At 40.8% G+C, this 21,329-nt stretch overlaps 1 protein-coding gene across 1 annotated transcript in view; it reads right to left on the bottom strand.

Moving 5' to 3' along the window:
* Window positions 1-21,329, bottom strand: part of LOC118596111 (guanine nucleotide-binding protein G(q) subunit alpha) — a 260,430-nt gene that overhangs the window by 25,153 nt on the left and 213,948 nt on the right. The window lies entirely within an intron of this gene.

The following is a 21,329-nucleotide window of genomic DNA, read 5'->3' as shown; positions in this document are numbered from 1 at the left end:
AAATAAAACAAAATTCATAGTTAAGATTAGAATCTTATTGCCAGGGATTTTACCTATAAGCAAACATTCTAAAATCCTTAAGAACAAGTGCCAGGAAGCAGGCCAGTGGCAGAGCAATTGCCGCACAGGCACAGCTCTGGGCTGGACCCCAGCACTGCAACAACAATCAGAAAAAGATTATAACCACTGCCCACCAAATCCGAAACAGAGACTGGAGAGTTGGCTCAGCAGTTAAAACAACTGTTGCTCTTGCAGAGGAGCTCCAGGTTCAACTCCCAGCACCCACATGGTGGCTTATAATCATCCAGTACCAGGGGATCCAACACTCTCTTCTGAACTGAGGGCACTGCATTCACATGGGTGTGCATACACACACGCGGGCAAAACTACTCCCATACATAAAATAAATCTAAGAAAGAACTGAAAACAAACCCCAAACAGATAAGTCTAAAAATCCTGAAATGTAAGACCCCAATAACCCCAGCACTTTGGATAAGGAACACTCAACCTGCATATATGTAACAATGCTAATATGTAACTTATAAACATAGTAAGACATTAAAAAGAACAATAGTACAATGGAATAATTGTGGCAACCATTTAATTAAAGCATATGAGTTGCTATTTATGAAAATTTTTATTTAGTATTTTTACACCACAGATAATGGCAAATAACTCAACTAGACAAAGAAAAATCACAGCTAAAAGGTGGTGGGGCCACTATAACGGCCCCGCCAGACTTCATTTGGAAACACTCTGAAGATGCTTCTGATCAATTGGTGGTTTTTAACCAATGGAGGGCGAGCCATAAGCAGCCATGGCCTAGGGAATGGAGAGCAGGGCTCAGGGAAGTGCTGCTGAGCCCCAGTGCTTCCTTAAAAGAGGAGCTAGTCCCCAGCTCTTTAAGGAACTCCATTTTGGACTCATGGTTACAGTAGCTGAGCTTTCTTCCCCAAGTAATCCACTCTCTACAGACAATTTTGCTCAGGAAGGGGAGGGGATGATGGTCTCATTCCCCTCTACAGTTCTGGACTTCAAGATTGCCTATCCATGACGTGAGACAGGGAACTGAGCTCCTCTCTGATTCATCACCGTTCTCTTTCCCAAGAGACCTATCCAATCCTACCTCCAAAAGCCTCCATTTCCTCCAGCTGGCTTTCACCAGGCCTTCTCAAAGCTACTGGACAGCTTGCCTTTCTCTGCTGGCAGCTTGCTAAAGCTCTGGCTTCTTCACCGACCAGGTTAAGGCCTAAAGTATAAGATACCTACAAACTCGGGTATCAGTCTGAGTTGCTTAGACTTTGGGAAAACAAAGACTTACCATAAAACTGATCCTGTGAAATGGAACCTAAAAGTCATGACTCCTAAGCACTATGGCATTACACTGGTAGCATGTTACCCTCTCTTTCAATAGGCAAGGGCCAATCTTCACAAGCACAAGAAACAGGGCTTGAATTTTTATTTATTTGTTTTCTTCTTTAGATGGCTTTAAAACATCTACTACTATGCCAAACATTGAAAATCTCAAGCTCAGTTCTGTTCCCTTGCCATTGTTAGCACCTGTGGCTGGCATGGCCACTCCACAGACCAGATCATGTGGCAGAGCTAGTAGTTCACAATAAGCTGACTGGACTCATGCACGTTCCTCCTTTTTCAATACACGTCCCAGGAAACCATGGGCTTAGCCCCAGGATAACTTATGCAAAGGTCAGACTAGAACACAGGCATTTTGTTGCTCTCAGAAGAATGAAATGAAGAAATAGTGAATGAGTGAGTGTCTGTCAGAGGCACTGGTTGAACCTGTGTAAGAGAGCACGAGCAGCAGAACTGACTGCAACGTCATGGTGCGTTTGGGAGCTCAGGAAACGGAGTGGGGCTTTGGCCTGCCTTGTCCTTCTTAACTGCCACGTACTCAGTTAACAGCATATTCCGGATCTATTAGGGCTATTCCCCAACTCCTCTCCTGTAAGACAGCCACCTTACCGTGGGTGACTGTGCCATCTGACACATTTTCTAGGAAGGTAGCTCTAAGTTTGGCAAGAGATTACTATCCTAAAACAGCCCAAATGTGAAGAGATGGCATTTACATGCATTACAAAGCAAATAAAAACTGAGCAGGACTGAGTTGTGATCCAGCAACAGATCTACAGGCTGAAATGAAGAAGAACTCTGGAAACAGTGGCAGCTAACTCAGGGAGCTGGGTGAGAACTGTGTAAAAGGCAATAAGTGGCTAGTAGAGTGAGCTGCTTTGGGACACCTATACAAATATTCCACAGATGTGCGATTTCTGTCCTTTCGGCAACATGTCACCATAAAAGAACTGCATTTTTGTTAGCTGGTTTTTATTTTTGTTGTCGTTGAAGGCTTACAGAAGACTGGAAATGTTTAGTGCTGACATACCAGTGAAAGTTGCAAAGTTTCTAAAAAAGGGATTTGATGTGTCATTTTCATCTCATGCCATGAGCAATAATGTGAGTTCCCACCTATTTTATGATCAAAACGGGAAAAGCAGGTACTCTAAAACAAGAAAGGCCGAGTATGCAAGTTTAAGCTTTCAGGCAAGAATTTATATTTAATGTGTCCCCTTCTTTCAAAGATAAATTTAACAAGTCACAGAAATTAAGTGACTTACCGAAGATGAATGGGAAAACTACCAGAAATCTGGTTTCCTACTCTGTATCTGAGGCTCTCTCAAAAGAGCTTCACATGAGCAAGCAGCCTGCACACATGTGTGTGTCTTCCTTTCTCAAGAGACAAAGCCACACCAGCAGAGCGGCTAGTGCACCCCGGACTCTCTCAGAGGCCAGTCAGATCAGCAGTGGCACGTGGGCTATGAGAGCATGTGTCAGAACGGAATGAAACCCTGAACCGACCACTATCAGCAGTGGGAAGATGGAACAGTGGCTCCCAATCCTAGGGACAATTTCTACATCAAGTATTCTGCAGATGGGATGACTTTGTCCGAATTAAATAATGGCTTATCTGTTTGAATCAATTTTTTTTTTTTTTTTTTTTTTTTTAAATTGGAACAACTTGGTAACTTCAGCTTTATGAAAACATTTGCTGTATATAGTTAGAGCACCACCTAGTGGGCATTTGGGTAACCTAAATAATGGCCGACTAGTTAAAAAAACAAAACAAAACGTTTCCTTTACAGAAGTGACCATTTATTAAAAAGAAGCAAAACAAAGGTCAAAGGACCCACTCATTCTCTCCCACTTCATATGAAAATCACTTTACTGTGACTGAGGGCTATTAAGTCTATTAACTGCTGCCCTGTAAAAACAATGACTTAAAAATTGTATCTTTGAAAGGTGAGAAATATTTGTAAATTCAGTATCTATTAAGGATTAATATCTAGAACTTAAGGAAATTTCCTACAACTCAACAACAACAACAACAACAAACCTACCTAATTAAAAATGGGTGCCGGGTGGTACTGGTGCACGCCTTTAATCCCAGCACTCAGGAGGCAGAGTCAGGCAGATCTCTGTGAGTTTGAGGCCAGCCTGGGCTACCAAGTGAGTTCCAGGAAAGGTGCAAAGCTACACAGGGAAACCCTGTCTTGAAAAACCAAAAAAAAAAAAAAAAAAAGGGGGGGGGGGCGCAAAGAACTTGCACAAGCCCATAAAATGCTCAATATAACTAACTGACCAGAGAAATTCAAGAGCAAATCATAACATGATACAATTTCTCACTCATTAATGATGGCTATCATTAAAAAAAAAAAAAAAATGAAAGAAACCAGTAACTAGTAAGGGGTGGCAAGAATGTAGAAGAAGGTGAAGATTCATACCAGTGGAACATAAAAATGATACAGTTGCGATGGAGACATTATAGTAGTTTTTTAATAAATCAAAACCAGAATTACTACATAGATCCAGGAGTTCTACTCTTGCATCTGAAAAGAACTTTAAATTGAACTCAAAAGTCAACTGAGCTCAAAGTAGGAGCCACTTAAGTTCCCACTGGCAGATGAAGAAAACTGATGCATTCACACATGGACTAAGACTCAAAAATTTCAAACAGAAGTGAGATGTACATGGGCATACAGTACATCATGAATCGTGAACAAACTGTAAAGTAAAATAAGCTAGTCAGAAAAGCAATACTGCATGATTCCATTTTCAGAGAAACCCAAGAGTTACCTTCATAAAGAGGAAATGTGAATTTATTGGTTATGCTTGTGGGGATTCAGTTTGGGAAAATGAAGAAGTTCTAGACTGTGGTGGTAACACCTGCACAGTTAACAGTACTTCTGAACAACATACTACACTTCAAAGTGGACAAAAGAGTAAATTTCATTTGTGAGAACTGTAAAGATACTTATCAGTGTAATGTAGGAGTTTCTAAAGTACGCCTTTTTCTAAACTTGTGTATGTGTGTATGTGCTTGTATGAGGTATGTGCATATGTGAATAGAAGCCAGAGGCTGAGGTTGGGTGCCATCTTATATCCAAAGCTCCTGCTGAAGAAGAAAGTATGTCCTTGTTCCCTTACAGCTCTTTTATGTAACCCTCACCTGCTTGTCTCAGTGTTTTCTAACTCACATATATCATTAGTTTATAAAACACAGAACTCAAAAGAGTGGACTGCTCTTGGTAACTACTGAGGTGCCCTCAAAGGGGTATGTCTACTTGTAAGAAGCCAGGAGAAAATAAATAACACCTTTGTCCCTTGTGGATTTTAACTAATAATGAACACAGTGTGTGGGGTGAGGTCTGCTTTCCTTTGAGTCTGACCTAGATAAGAGAAATGTGCTTATTTCTTATGCAAATGGATAAGATGAATCTTAAAAGGTCTTATTAATTAAAAACTCAGAGCCAGATATTGGGGTAAAAACTGAGAGATCAGAAAAGCAGAGGGGAAAAAAAAAAAAGCCAGTCACATTCTTATCACTTGGAAATTCTCAGCCAAAGAGACCTACTTCTTGTATATCCACACCTTATATGCCTTTCTGTTCTGTATCTCACTTCCTCTCTCCACCCAGCTACATCATGTCCTGTCTGTCTGTACAGACCTCCAGACCTCTATTGTTAGTGCTGGGATTAAAGGCATGTGTCACCATGCCTGATTCTGCTCCCCAGTGTGGCCTTGAACTCAGAGATCAAGGTGGATCTCTGCCTCCTGAACGCTAGGATAAAAGAAAGGCATGTGCTGTGGATATCGCTCTGTATAAATAAAATGCTGTTTGGCCAGTGGCCAGGCAGGAAGTATAGGCGGGACAAGAGAGAAGAGAATTCTGGGAAGTGGAAGGCTGGATGGAGAGACACTGCCAACCACGGCCAGGACAAGGAAGATGTAAGGTACTGGTAAGCCACGAGCCATGTGGCAACTTATAGACTAACAGAAATGGGTTAATTTAAGATAGAAGTAGATAGCAAGAAGCCTGCCACGGCCATACAGTTTATAAGTAATATAAGCATCTGAGCGATTATGGTGCCCAACGTGTTGGCAAGAGTTTCCACCTAAAACCTGAGAAAAAAGATTCTAAAACAGAGCCAAAAACAGCTTCCTAGTTGTCTCTCTCAAGTTAGCAGCAGCCTGCCGGTTGAGCTACTATAGTTCAAATACTTCAAAGACCTACAGTGTGGTGGGAATGAGGAATCTACAAGCGGCACTTTACTCTGCTGCATGGTGGATTTAGCCTTTGCTAGTTTAAAAAAAAAAATGTTTCTGGGCTATGTGCTGCTTTGATGGAACTGCTTCTGATAGTTGATGGTACACATGGCTCCAGACCCAGAGCAGTAAACTGTACCACCGCCATGTTGGAAAGCTGAGTTGGGTGAAGCCAGCAGCCACAGTGGATATTACACAGAGAATCTGGTTTGTCTTGTCTTTGGGATTTTTAACTGCAGAAAAAAGATTTGATCATAAAAGCTGTTGAGTTAAACAAATACGTGAATTTTAAAGGTACCTTGACTTCAAAATTTGGATATAAGGGTATGTTGCTTTGGAAAAGAGTCTCTGCTTTTGTTTCCACAGAAAGCCAGAGGCTGTGGATTTGTTCCAGATTAAGATACATCAGGTTTGGTCAGCCAAGACCACCTGAAAGATCTCCGATGACACCATGGCCCAGATGATCCAACATCCAGAACAGTTTCAAGGCTCAGAGGTTTACCCTCATGGACTACTCCATAATCCTAAAATTTTTTTTGTGTTCCCATAAGATACAGCGGCCCCCTCCAGCAGGAAGTAGTAAGAGAAACTACGCCCACATTCCCAAAATTATCAAGCTGGCTTTGGAGATGGAATTGGCTCACTCCTTCTCTAAACCCAAACATATTGTTAAAAGATTCTTGTGTCCCAAATCAGAAGAGCCCTCTGATGTGGGGCCGAGAAAAACCAGTATTTTTATTTAAATCAGGTTGATTATTAATATGATCTTTCTAAAGAAAAAAAAAGGACATATGATATAGATATAATAGGATGAAAAGGTAGATTAATGAACTTACTTCTAAAGAGCAACAACTTGTTTAAAATGTTTTACATTGGTATAGATTTTAGTCTATTGATATAAACTTAAAGTTAATTTTGTTATACTGTGTGTATATTTCTACTATTGTTTAAGGTATTATGTTTGTACAGCTCATTTAAAATTGTAATGGATAATAAAAAATAGATTAATAATTTAGTCATCTATGATACCCATACTCATAGCCATGTTAGTTAAGTCTTCTAGGTATACGTAGATATATTTCAGATAGATAGGTAATCTTCAAATACTTCAAAGACCTACAGAATATGGCATTTAAAATATTTTTTAAAAATTTAGACTTTCTGGACAGTGAGACATGTCTGCTCCTGGCAGCACCGATTTACTTCAGAGAGGAGGATGGGCATTGAAGACACTTCATATGGAGTTTATCTTCACCTTGGCAAAAATAGCCATTTGGGTAAGAAACTGTTCTTGCCTGGACTGCTTGATCAACTGGACATGCAGGACCCATAGAAAGGTGACCACCGAACTTCGTTTGACAAAATGGTCCTTCAGGTTCCTGCTCTGCAGAGGAAACTGCCAGACATTCTATAGGACACTGAAAAAAGTGACCAAGAGACTCTAGCCCTATGGGCTGAAGACAGATGACCCAACTTTACAAAGGAACATTAGGTGACTGTCCAGGCTGCCAGCTGTCTCTGTCTACCCTACAAGACTCCCGAAAGTTGCTTGCATCCTTCTCCCAGTTCTCAGGTAGTATTATATCCTTCTGAGGTCTTTGATGTAGTTGAAGACTAGATAAGTATAATTTTCCTTAGTTATGATAAAAGATAAGTTAGATATAAAACCCTAAACTCATAAATATAGGATAAAATATTTTGTTTAATTTTGCCAAAACAAATAGACTAGATATTGTAACTATAATTTTTGTGTGATAATTGTTTTGTTATATGTAATTTTACTATGTAAAAGTTAAAACCTTCCTTTTTTTAAAAAAAAAGAAAAGGGGAAGTGCTGTGGATATCACTCTGTATAAATAAATGCTGTTTGGCCAGTGGCCAGGCAGGAAGTATAGGCGGGACAAGAGAGAGAAGAATTCTGGGAGGTGGAAGGCTGGGGGGAGACACCGCCAGCCGCTGCCATGACAAGAAAAATGTAAGGTACTGGTAAGCCACGAGCCACATGGCAACTTACAGACTAACAGAAATGGGTTAATTTAAGATAGAAGTAGATAGCAAGAAGCCTGCCATGCCCATACAGTTTATAAGTAATATAAGTGTCTGAGTGATTATTTTATACTTGGGTTGTGGGACCACGGGGACTTGGTGGCACCTGGAAAGAAGATTTCCAACTACAAAAGATCTCCAACTACAGGTGTGTACTACCATTGCCTGACTTCTATGTTTAATATAGCGGCTGGCTTTTCCCTCGGCTCCTCAGATGAGCTTTATTAGGTTGCATAGTATATTGGGAGACATAATATGTCACCAAACAAATGCCCAGCCTAGTGGCTGTGGCTGTGGCTGTGGGTGCTAAGGGGTTCAGATGCCAGGGTGGTTATAAATTGCTCTGTGGCCATCAGTAGCAGTACAAGTGTAGCACCTGGAGATGTCACACACAGGGAGACACAATACTCTTGAAAAGAATTACTGCTTCCAGCAAGTGCACTTTGCTACTATGTGCTGCAAGTTACTCATGGAATCCCTCTGAGAGTCTACAAAAGGCCTGTTCATCAACCAAGAGTAACACAGCCATTTTGTTATAAATACTTCCCAATGCCTTCCTTTTCCAAATGCTCTCTGTTCTCCTGCATCTTATATAAAGTTAAATGCTCAAAACTTATTTTTTAGATTTCTCCACGAGGCTTGTAGTACAGCCCGGTAAAATGGGATGAGAATACTGACATTAAGAGAAGTACTTCTTTCCTGTTTTAGGCAATGACAAAGTTGCCTAAAAGTGTAGGAACAATTTCTATGTTAAAGTGGTCTGTTTTCATTTCTATTTTAGCCTAGCCTAATACTTGATCAAGATAGTTAAATCTTGAAGTCATACAGCCCACGCACTACCATCTGCCCTCTTGCATGGGACCTTCCAGAGAATTCCTGCATATGGGGAATTCATTGAGTATTAATGCTTTGACCATGGAGCTTTTGTGCTTGGGCTCTGGATAAATAGCAAACTTTTAAAGGAGACTATGTTTTTATCTTCATGGATCAGGAATGATTATCATCACATTGTAATAATCATTTATGTAACATCAATGATGTGCCACTGACCGTCCTTTCTGAGTATTTCATGTGTTTAGTTACAGAGTGAACCTTAACTATAACCTAAATATGGCTGAATAAACAGGCCCGAACAGTAGATGGTAGCTGATCCGGGGTTTTCCATTTATGAAGTAACTACTGCTTACAACTGCCTCTTTAGAATTTGAGGCACTTTTTCTGCATTGTTAATGGAAAATAAACACTGAATAATTAAGGAAAGCCCTAAGGTCTTCAAGGCTCAAACTTCTCTACTGTGAAACAACCCCATGCTAGGAGATCCATATACATGCTCCCAATGCCTGGACCATGGCCAACGCTAGACAAATAGGAAGCCCTAGAGCCTTCTTACAACCATGCTCAACTCAATGCCAGGAAAGTCTTCCCCTTGGCCTGTTACCCAACAACAGCTTGTGGAACCTACACAGGGCTTGGGACCTGCAGCCACAGTGACAGAGGCTTTGCTCTGCTGCCACCAGCAGTGTGACACCTTTAGTTTCGCTGTGCCACAGCCACCAGCTAACACAGATGGCCCTTAAACCAACAGAACGCTGTTTCTGGGAGGCATCCTTTTATTCTGAGTAAAGTCTTCTGAAGAAGCTGATCTATAGACTTGCAGGCTAGGTACTTGTTCTACAGGTTCTCCTTCAGCTTTTAAACTGCTTTGACAGCGGTAAGCCAAAGGATCATCTTGAGGCCTTGTATCTTTGGTGACCAGCGGGTCTTAGGCTGCTACTGGCATCATAAAGACTTGGCAAAATATACTTAATTAGTCTAGTGAAGTTCTGAGTGGAGTTTCTGACTGGATGGTAAACCTTCAGTGGATTTCCTGCTTACAGCAACAGCAATGAAAATACCAGCCATGGGTGCCTCCTTCCTGTCAGTGATATGTGCCCAGGACCCATGCTCCAGAGAGGAACCAACCTTCTACTCCTTGAGTTCTGTCGGACTAGCATTGAGACTGAACAGTTCAACAATGTACCTGCCAAACATGCTAGAAAGGGTGGGAGTGGAGGTCATGTACTAGAAAGAGGAAACTCCGACAGCTAACTCCACTCTGCACCTGTGGAGTATATATGTTCCAGGCGGGAAGCCCAGAAAAGGTGCCTGACCCTACCCTACTCCAAGAGTCACTGAAAGAGAATACAGGTTATAGCAACTCCACGAAGAACTATCCTTGTCAGAATAAAAGCTAGACAGACAGGGTCCTATCTGAGGGGGCAGTGTGTCTAGGTTTTATTAAACACCAAGAAGTGCCCACTTTTGCTCATAAAGATGCCCACCACTGAAGGAGACTAAGCAGCCACAGCAAACGTTAAGACATCCATGTTAGTTTTAGAATGTGGTGTATGGTCTGAATATTAAGAACTTAAAATTAAGCCAAGGGCTTAAAGTTTCTGTGTGATTTTCAAACAAGGTTTAGCTTTAGAACTTAGCTTTAGCTTTTTAAGAAGGCCTTCATTGGTTGAATGAAGAGACAGCATCTAATGACAGGGACTTGTTTAATGGCTAACAGCTAAAAGAATGATTTATCCAGTTACACGATAGTTTGTAACATGCATCTTAAAAGGTCTTATTAATTAAAAACTCATAGCCAGATATTGGGGTAAAAACTGAGAGATCAGAAAAACAGAAAGAAGCCAGCCACATTCTTACCTCTTGGAAATCCTCAGCCAAAAAGACCTAATCCCTCTATACTCACACCTATATGCCTTTCTGTTCTGTATCCCACTTCCTTTCTCTGCCCAGCTACATCACTTCCTGTCTGTCTGTACAGACCTCCAGACCTCTATGGTTATGCTGGGATTAAAGGCATGTGTCACCATGCCTGGCTCTGTTCCCCAGTGTGGCCTTGAACTCACAGAGATCTGGATGGATCTCTGCCACCAGAATGCTAGGATAAAAGGCGTGTACTCGAGTTCCTATATGCATGAGCGGCCCACCCTTTATAATGCCGGCGCCATCTTGCATGACCATCTTCTTGTCCCCTTAACCACCTGTGTGTTTCACGCAGGCCTGTCACATTTCCCTCTATCCTTTCTCAATAAAAACTCTTCTGTGGTCTTGTCGTGTTCGGGACGTTTTCTCGCAGGGTAAGAGCACCAAAATAACTAACATCTACACCAATAGTTTCAGAAAATCCCCTTTCCCCAATCCCAAATTGCCAATTCCTGGCTTGTGGTTTCTCCCTATACAAACTCTCTACACCTAGGTTCATGACCACTGCCACATTTCCTTCCATCTGCTGTGTGGTGGCCCAGGTTGAACCTGAATAAAAGGACCCTATGTGCTTGTATCAGAAACCAGCTCCTTGATGGTCTCTGGGGGGTTTGTCAAATGGGTACAACAGTTGTGGATCTCTACATCTGCTTCCATCAGTTACTGGATGAAGGATCTATGATGACAGTTAGGGTATTCACCAATCTGATTACTGGAGTAGGCCAGCTCAGGCACCCTCTCCACTATTGCTAGTAGTCTAAGCTGGGGTTGTCCTTGCGGATTCCTAGGAAATTCCCTAGCACCAGGTTTCTCCCTTATCTCATAATGTCTCCCTCTATCAAGATATCTCTTTCATTTCTTTTCCACTCGGTCCCTCCCCCAGCTCAACCATCCTGTTCCCTCATGTTCTCATCCTCCATTGTTTTCCAGCTTCTCTGGAGCTGTGGGTTGTAATACTCAGACCCATTTCTAATATTAAGATTGATTAATTTCTTTAGTTATGTTTTAATATTTTCCTTTGCCTGAGTGTAGTGTTTTTGGGGCATGTGTATTGATTGATTCATTAACTTTGGCTATATGTTGGTTAATTCATACTTTGGTAATGTTCATACACTATATGTTTTGTTGGTTCACATCACAATAATCAGGGATGTAATGAATAAAGGCATTCTACATTGTTTCAAACATGATTTTCTGTTGCATTTTGTAAGTTCTATAAAAAAAAAAAAAAAGACATAACATGAGAAGGTGAAGCCATTCATATCACCATTTAAAATTTCACCAGTCAGCCTTGGTTGTGCATACCTGTGATCCTAGCACTAAGGCACCACTGAGACCCTTTACCAAAGCTGAGAGCGCTTACATTGCTGATCACTCCTAGAACACATGTAAGTCCCTGGGTTCAATCCCTAAGCACCTCAAACCAAAAATGTATTTAAAGAAACAAGGGTGAGTTTTGTCTCTCCATTTGCTGTGAAGTCCCTACAGGCAGGTATACACTTACCTACTCTTTTTTCACAAATATATTTTTTCTGAAGTTAAGAGTACAATGCTGCTGGAGAGAGAGATAGCTCAGTGGCTAAGAGCACTGGCTGTTCTTGCAGAGAACCTGCATTTGATCCCCAGTGCCAATATAATAGCTCATAATCATCTATAACTCCAGTTCCACGGGACCCAAACCCTTCTCTGGCCTCTGGAGGGACTGCACTCACATGATGCATAAACATCCATGCAGGCAATGTCCTTTTTTCTCCCATGATGTGTAAAAAACAATAGCTAAACCTAAATCTAAACTGCTGTTACTTTTTTCCTTTTCTGACCATGTCCTGTTTCTGCAAGTCGAAGGCATGTTTCAAAAGATGAGGTAAAGGGTTTCATTAAGATGTTTCATGCATGTCATACTTGGTTCTTACTCATCTGGCTATGACAATGAACTCACCATTCCCAAGGCAACAGCTGGTTTCATCCCTGGTCCTCTCCTCTTTCTCTTTTCCATTTTCATGTCTCATGAGTTCTATTACGCACTCTCTTCTCTTCCTAGACCTCCTTCTTACTTTTATATCTCTCCTTTCCCCTCTCTCTCCCCCTCATAAACACACACACACACACACACACACACACACACACACACACACACACCCCGATTCTACATATGTGCAAAAAGCAGACAACATTCTCTTTCAACTGGGTTTATTTCACTTCACACTGTGATTTCCAGTTCAGCCTATGTTCCTGCAACAGTAATGATTTTATTCTGACTCATGAATTCATAAAATTCATTACACATTTGTATTAATTCTTTTTTTTCTTTCTTTTTTTTTTTTCTCAAAATTTTATTGTTCCACAGCTACTCACCTGACAGGATTGTTTTCTAGAATGTATGAGGAACTTAAAAACAAACAAACAACAACAACAAAAAAACCAAACAAAACCAATACACGAAGGAAATAAGCAGCCCCATGAAAAGTGGGCCATGGAACTAAACAGAAAATTTTCAGAAGAAGAAACACTTGTGATTACCGTCATTAAGTATCATTTTATCCATTGTATAATGTTGATTTTCACACAGATATGTTGTTTCAATGTTCTTTGACCACATCCCCCATGTCCAATAAATGGCTTTATGTATCAATGGAAAATCCTTTGACACATAAATGAAAGAAAAAAATAAGGCGTGTACTACCACTGTCTGACTTCTATGATTAATATAGCGGCTGGCTTTTCCCTCTGATCCTCAGATAAGCTTTATTAGGGTGAACAGTATATTGGGGGACACAATATGTCACCACAGTAGCTCACTAATTATGTGCCCAACACCTTGAGGGTTTGTGGACAGGCAGGCAAAGGTGCCACTTGCCACTGCTAGCTGCCCCAAAACAATCCCAAGCATAACAGAGACGGGAGTCAGTCAAATCGGAGCTAGTCTTGAGTCTACAAACAAGCTTGAGCAGTATTTCATTTCCTTCCCTCCCAATGGAAGCAGCTCTACTTCAGTGTGGCCTGGCTTCTGAAATTCCAAACCATGCATCTTTTAGCCAGAGGCTCCAACATTTCAGGTTTTCCTTGGTCTGACAAGTCTAGAGTAAGGACCTAAGTGAACAGCACTCCCAGCCCCACCTAACCCCCGTGGGAAAACAACAGCTGCACCTGGGCCTCTGGTCACTTTCCTGAACACTGAATTAAAATGGAACAAAGGAAGAGGGTTACTTGTGTTTGTCTCTGCAAAATGACTCTGACTCTAACTGAGCACTGGCAGGTCAGTCACTGAACAGATAAAACAGGCAGTCTCAAATCCAGCTCTTCATACCGTCTAAGCTGTGGGTTTGGGGTAGGCATGTAAAAATTATCAACCCAGCTCCATGGGCAGAGCTATAATGACAGGAAGAGGAGGCACAGATGGGCATTATTTTGGAAGTGCTTAGGTTCTATGCTGCCTTTTGTCAGCAAGCTATTTAAGGGATGTGGAGGCAGTGAGGAGATGGTAGAAATGGGGTATATAATAAGCTACCAGTCAGGACTAGCATGGCTCAATGACAATTTCTGAATGTTCTCATTGGGCACACCAGCCCAGTACCATAGCAGAAGCAAGGCACAGATCAGTTGCAAACTGCAGCATGTATTAACATGGTGTGTATGTTAATCAGGAAGCACATGGTTAATTTTAAAGAAAGCAAAATAAAGGAGCATCACTTAAAACTACGTTGAACAGAGATTGAATGATGCACTTGTAACTCACATGGTTGCATATTCCCTCTTACTCCCATTCCCTTTACTGAAACTGAGGAGAGAACAGTCTGAGCAACAAGCAAATCACCTTCCCCTGACCCTTGTGTACATACCCCCTCCATGCACACAATGTATAATAAGACTTGCACAGTGGTGTATGCCTGTGTTCTTGGCCCTTGGGAAGTAGAGGTGGGATTGGGAATCCACTCAAGGACATCCTTGGCTACGTAGGACTTTGAGGTTAGCCTAGGTTGCATGAGACCCTGTCTTAACCAACCAACCAACCTACCCACCTATCCCAAAGCAGAAACAGAAGTTTCATAAAAGAGTAACTCTTCTGAGAATTATCTTCTTTGGGACTTGAGACTTGGTTGCATTTAAATCTACTCCATTTCCTGTTCTTACAGATACTGTTCAAGATTCAACACACAGAACTTACAACCCCAAAAGGGTTTCCAACTCCAATGTGTTAAGACCTACATTTTGAGAAACCACAAGCTGTGGTGGTTTGAACAAGAATGGCCCCCACAGGCTCATATGTTCAATGCCTGGTCACCAGGGAGTGGGCCTGTTTGGAAGGACTATGACATACAGCCTTGCTGGAGGAAGTGTGTCACTGGGGGTGGGCGTTGAGGTTTGCATCATTTTATTTATTCATTTATTTATATGTGTACAGCTGTTTTGCCTGCATATGTCTGTGCACAACATATGTGCAGTGTTGTTGAAGGCCACAGAAAGCATTGGATCCCTCTGAGACTAGAGTTACAGACAACCATAGTTGTGACCACCACGGGTGATTAAAATTGAACCCGAGTCTTCTAGAAAGCAGTCAGTGCTCTTAACTGCTGAGCTGTCTCTCCAACCCCCACTTTTATTTTTATTTTTTTGTCTTTTCAAGACAAGGTTTTTTTGTGTAACAGTCTTGGCTGTCCTGGAACTCATTTTGTAGACCAGGCTGGCTTCGAACTCAAAGAGCCACCTGCCTCTGCCTCTTGAGTACTGGGATTAAAGGCGTGAGCCACTACTGCCCCCTTAGCCACATTATTTTTAAGGTGTCTCGGTTTTGAAGACATTTCAATATGCTGATGGAAAATGTTTTCTACTGTGACTAAGTTTCAACTCTACTGTACTAATTTTCACATTCATGTGTAGCTCCATCTTTTCTTGTTGAAAACAATTAGAAAAACCTCAAAATAGCCCAAAAGAGTTATTTTTATTTAATATTTTAATTGATTACTAAAAATTATTTCATTTTAAAAATTTAAATCACACAGTTAATCTATACAGCATATTTTTTCATGGGCAATTATAAATGTGAATGTGTAAAATGAAACTCATAAAATCAGATACTCACTCAGAGATAATCCCTGCTAATAAATTCAATTAAATCTTTAGTCACTTATGTACATCTATAATATACATCATGTATATCAATTCTGAATAAAAACCACCTGTAATCAGGGTTGAAAACCTCTCTGTTTAGGAGACAACAGAGAAAAATTATAAAATACCTCAGGTGTTCCTGAGAAATAAATCATCAGAACTTAAAACTACTGGGGCTTTATCAGAACCGAATCAGTCTGGGACAGAGGATGAAAAACCAGCTTCAACCAGCTCCAGCCTTCCATGTGGACAAAGAGTGGAGGAAATGCAGTTTGGGAACTGTCTTGCAAGGTAATTTCTGTGTTGTGTGAACATCACCGTGCACTTTCATGAACTTAGATAGTACAGTCTACTACATACCCATGGTGTGGGGTACAGCACAGCTCTGAGACTATAAACCCAGTATGTAACTGTAGACCACGGGCAGCTGTAACAGCATGGTAACTATTTGTATAACTACTGTATATTTGTAAACACAGAAAAATACTAGGTGACAATTTCAGCACCATTAATAATAGTATTGGAATATTGTATGTTCAGTTTTCAGTGACAAAATGTCATTATGTGATATGACAATAGTTTATATAAGCAGTCATCTTGCCTTGAGTAAGGAACAACAAAAATTATAATATACATGTAAGAGGAATACCAGAGAGATAAGAAAAAAAAGGAATGAGAAATATTTGAAGAAATGAGAGAGAAATGTCAATAATGAGTGAGGAATTTCCTCAAATCAATGTCAGACACAAAAGCACAAAATTCAAGTATGATAAACGACCATGCTTAGCCCCCATAACTATACCTAGCACATTACATTTAAATTCCAGATAATCAGAGATAAAGAGGGAGAAAAACTTACCTAATTGGAACCAAAGATAAAAATTACACCTCACATCTCCTCAGGAACTACTAAACCCAACCAACCAAACAAAAGAGCACAGGAAAAAAATATGGTCTTTACAGAGGAAAAAAACCTCAGACTAGAATTCTCAGACTATGAAATGATCCTGGCAATGTGAAGGGGCAAGGACTTTCTTGAATAAAGAAAATTACAAAAATATGCTTCATATCCTGCAACAATTTCCTCTCTCGGGGTAGAACCTGAAGCCACAACCACACCTGCATCGGCAGACAGGTGGCTCAACCACTGGGCACACCCCAGCAGCACAAGAAATAAAGGTGTTCTTTCCCCTCCTTTATAAAAAGGACGTTCTTAGCTAGGTGTGCTGGAGCATTCAGGAGGCAGGGGGATCACCGTTAGCTAGAGGCCACCTGATCTACACAGAGATCTTTGTAGTTTGTATACATGTGTATATTTTACAAGTAAATAAGCAAAGATATGAGTTGAGAAATGGCAGACAGGCATATGTTTAATACTCTTATTAGCACAGGTCTAGGCTTCTGGTTCAAGGTCATATAAACAGTGGTCGGAAACGTCTTTCTAATGGCTGGAGGTGCTGCTTAGTGGTAGAATGCTAGCTTGAGTAAGGCCCTGGGTTCTGCCTAAAAAGAAAAACAAGCCAACCAAGCAACCCGAGAGAAGCACGGAGACCTGCGATGGAGGAGGAGGACAATAATGAAGAAACAGAAAAGCTGAGAAGTTGAAGGGGTGGAGAATGAGGATACACAATAGACAAGTGACTGAAAATGAATAAGGAATAAAAAACCAACAGAGATTTGACATCAGAAGTGAAGCATCTTTCAGGAATGTTCTTGTTAATCAGGCCATGAATCAAGCTAAGTGAACCAAGCCTATGATCTGATTAAGAAACAATAAAAGGGTTAAAACCAATCTAATCTGTGATCAGACACCAGCTATGCCCACCTAAGTTCATACTTTTAATACTTCTAAGTTTCCTATAGGTCTTCCCTCTAAAATTAGGATGTTTTTGTTTTTGATAGTCAGTATTTAGTCAATATTTCCCACAAAGCTATCATCTGAAGAAAATTCCCAAAAGCCTGCTCAAAATTTTCAGAGCAGAAAAAAACCAAACAAACCAAAAAAACGTATGTTCAGACTTCAGTTTCAAACCTTGAGAGCTACGCTACAAACACGCATGCATGCATGCACCTAAATAAGTATATCCAAACCAAATGTATATCCTAGCCTGTTTAAGAGTATAAGATCCAATGAACATAGAGACAGTCTGAACTGTTGGGGAAAGTCCTGTGTTTGCCCACTATTGTCTCTGAATGTAATAAGAACTCAGAGGTCCAGGGGAGGTATTTCAACACCCTGAATGGAGAATTTTCACTTTGCTTCCATGCTCTTAGCAATGACAGGGCTTTCTCTGTGTTGTAAACTCAGATAGGGTATACTGGCCAGGACCGTAATCCTTACCATAATACACAGGTAACAGCTTAGCACTTTTTAAAGAGGTATGAATACAACTATATTAAAAATGGCTACTCTGCCTTTTTACTTATCAACTCTCAATTCCAGGCTCAGCTTGAAGGACAGATGTCTCTGAGAACCAATGCTTGGAAAGCCATCTTAATCAAAGGAAGGCCTGGGTTGGGTGTAGGGGGAGTACCTTGATACTAAAAACAAAACAAAACAAAAAAATAAGAAATAACTCATCATGACCAATCAGTTAGATGTACACATTAAGAAGAAATGTGGAAGAGAAGGTACCTTGGTGTGAATGCTCAGCCATGGACCAGAAAGCTTGAGAAACAAAGACTGACAGCCGAGTTTGAACACACAGTGATACACACTGGCTATCTTCCTGCTCTGGGCTTTTAGGGGCTCTGAAATAATGTGTCCATGAAAGGATTACAGCAGAATAGTTGGCTGCATGCTGGTATGTTACCACAGGGAAAATACGCGAGAAAAGAGTCAGAAATCAGTGCAGTACGACAACCTTGGTCTGTCTAGTCCATGCTTATTTCCTTATTTGGATACAAAGGAGAAAGACATTCATTCTCCAAACAATAGGAAAGCTGAGAATCTGCACAGACAAAAGCAGATCTGTATAAAATTATAGAGACTAACACACAACATTTGCAAATAACTAAAACACAAACAAAAGGAATAACCTGGGACATTTGTCTGTGTGTCCCTGTATCTATGTGCACTTGTGCATGTGGAGGTTAGGTGTCATTCCCTAGGTGACCTCTACCTTTCTGTGGGGTGTGGGGGTGTAGGTAGGTACTCTCACAGGCCTGGAGTTTGCCAAACTCCAGGGATGTGCCTGTATCTACCTTGCCAGAATTGGGATTACAAGTATGTGCCACCATGCCCATCTTTTTATATGGCTTCTGGGGACTTGAACTGAGGTCTTCATGTACTTTACTGAACAAATCAGCTTCCGAGCCTCTACAATATTGCAAACTGCACTGCTTGTTATCTACAGTGCATTGTCCACCGTTCCACAGGACGGAAAAAAGGCCATCAGTATTCACTCCCAGATTTCTCTCACAAATATATACCAAGGGAGGCACAGTCAAGTCTGCTTTGAATTAAAGTTAGGAGCATCACACTTTAAAACCAAGAACAAACTGTTGGAATTTTATACTTGTTTTGTCTCACCCCAAAACAAGAAGTTTCAGAAACTAGAATTCTGCAGTTCTGAATTACCTTAACGGTTTAAGAAGTTGGAAACAATGACATCTGCGTGTTTTACTACAACTGAAAATAAAATAGATCACTCCAATGTGAACACATGTTTCTGGGACTGTGCGCTAATTCAGGGTGCTGGTTATGGGTAGCATTTTCTTGTTATGCTTGAAGTTCAGCTCGAATGCCACAATCAGGCTTGATGAAGGCCTAAGAAAAAGCTTTAAAGTGGGTGTGACTAACCTCACAGAATTGAGTTCTAACAGGGAAACAACAACTTGTTCAGACTGTTTGTCAAAATGACACAAGCTCCGCTCATTGGGAAAATGCCTTCATCAAATCGGTCTCTAGGCATTTCTTGATTAACGACTGATGTGGGAGGCATAGCTCATTGTGGGTGATGCCACTCCCTACTCCTAGGCTGGTAGTTTTAGTGGTGCCAGAGGGCAAGCTAGGCAAACCATGGAGAACAAGTCGGTAAAATAGCACATGTCCAGGGTCTCTGCTTCCACTCCAGCCTCCATGGTCCTGCCCAACTCCCTCTCATGATGGACAAAAAACTGTAACATGAGATAAACCCTTTCCTCCCCAAGTTGCTGTTGGTCATGGTGTTTGTCATAGCAATAGAAAGCTAACTGGGACACAGATTTATTATTTTAATATGTGGCATAATATATCACCTTATGAACCAAAGGAACTGGGCCATGCTTTTACAATGAATACTTACATACTGAATGACAAATTACTGGTAGAAATTTGATGATGTCTGATAAAAAAATGCCACTGAACTAATATACTTTTATTCCAACCAACCAACCAACCAACCAACAAATCAGATTTCTACTGTAACAACAGGTGGAATCTGTAATGACCAGAGAAACAAAGGATCTGGCTGTTGTACTAGACTTAGCTGACAACTTATTTAGAGAATTGACTTCCTTGCTATTTTGCTAATTTACAAATGGCAAACTGATTGCCATTAAATCACAACATGCAGTCCTTTGTAGATACAACATATTTAATGGGCATAAAATGTGTACTGGTAGACACTTATTTTACCCTTGCTAGTATGTAAACACAGGAATGAAATCATATGTATTTCTTCCATCTTCTGTGTAGGTGACATATGTAAAATTTATTTTAGTGGGTAGCAAACTGAATATAAGAAATAAGGATCTACATAGCAAAAATCTTACTGTCGTTGGTTCATGTGCCTTGTTCTGATTTTTTTTAAAAGGTATAATTTTTTAAAAGCTTCTCCAGGGAAAAGTTAATTACCACCCCACCCCCCCAATTTTGTAACTGTTTGGATATCCTGGTACCCACAACATAGTAGTGAAACCATAGGCATGTTACAATTTGTCTAAAATAAGCAATATATTAAAACTATAGTCTCCAAGAATCATAGAACAAATGGGCACAGGTACAGATTAAGAAAGAGAACCAGAGAGCTATAACAGTAAACATTCTAAAGGCAACTGCCCAGCTTACATTTTGATAACTGATAATTATGTATTTTACTATGCTTGCAGGCACTTTGCATTTCGGCTCAGCTGGTTGGCTGATGCAAATCTCTGCATACTGGGTATGAACTGAAATGAGAATATTAAGACTTGCAAAAAAATAAGCTATCTTAAAAAGACCAAGAAGCCAGGAATTCTTATCTACCAAAAAAAGAGATGTGTGTTGAAAGTAAATTTTGACACACCAGATCGTAGTTTAACCAGCTGCTGCGATTCCTCGCTTCCTTCTCTGTTTTCTACCTTTTCTCAATGCCACTGGTCTCTCCGCCTGCAAGCTCTGAAAGAAGTATTCATGGCATCTCCATTCAGACATACAGGCTGTGAACTTTAGCTCGAAGGCTGCTCCCTACACCCCTTAATTATCCTCCACAGTCAAATCTGAGTTTCCACCTGTTAACTCTCCCTGCAGTAGAGAAGAGAGCCCACTACAGAACCAGCTCTCCAGACGGGTATGAAGAACAGTTCCTGAGTCACCCCTGCTTAGGAGAGACTACACTACACAACAGCCCAAACAACACTCTAGCAGAGAGGCCACATCACCAAGACACTACATGGCTTCACAATGAACTGATTTTGAACCCAGCTACAAAGTTATTCACATCTGCCAAGTGAAGGCTCGGCATGCCCACCCATCAGGCAAACAATGTTTTAAACAAAATGAAAGCAAAACGAAACAGGGTGACTCATTCAACAATCCCAGTTCTATCCTGCAAGGA

Source organism: Onychomys torridus, chromosome 1, assembly GCF_903995425.1.
Source record: "Onychomys torridus chromosome 1, mOncTor1.1, whole genome shotgun sequence".
In the NCBI taxonomy this organism is placed as follows: Eukaryota; Metazoa; Chordata; class Mammalia; order Rodentia; family Cricetidae; genus Onychomys; species Onychomys torridus.
Note: the sequence above shows the minus strand (reverse complement) of the source record. Positions and strands in the feature narration are given on the sequence as shown.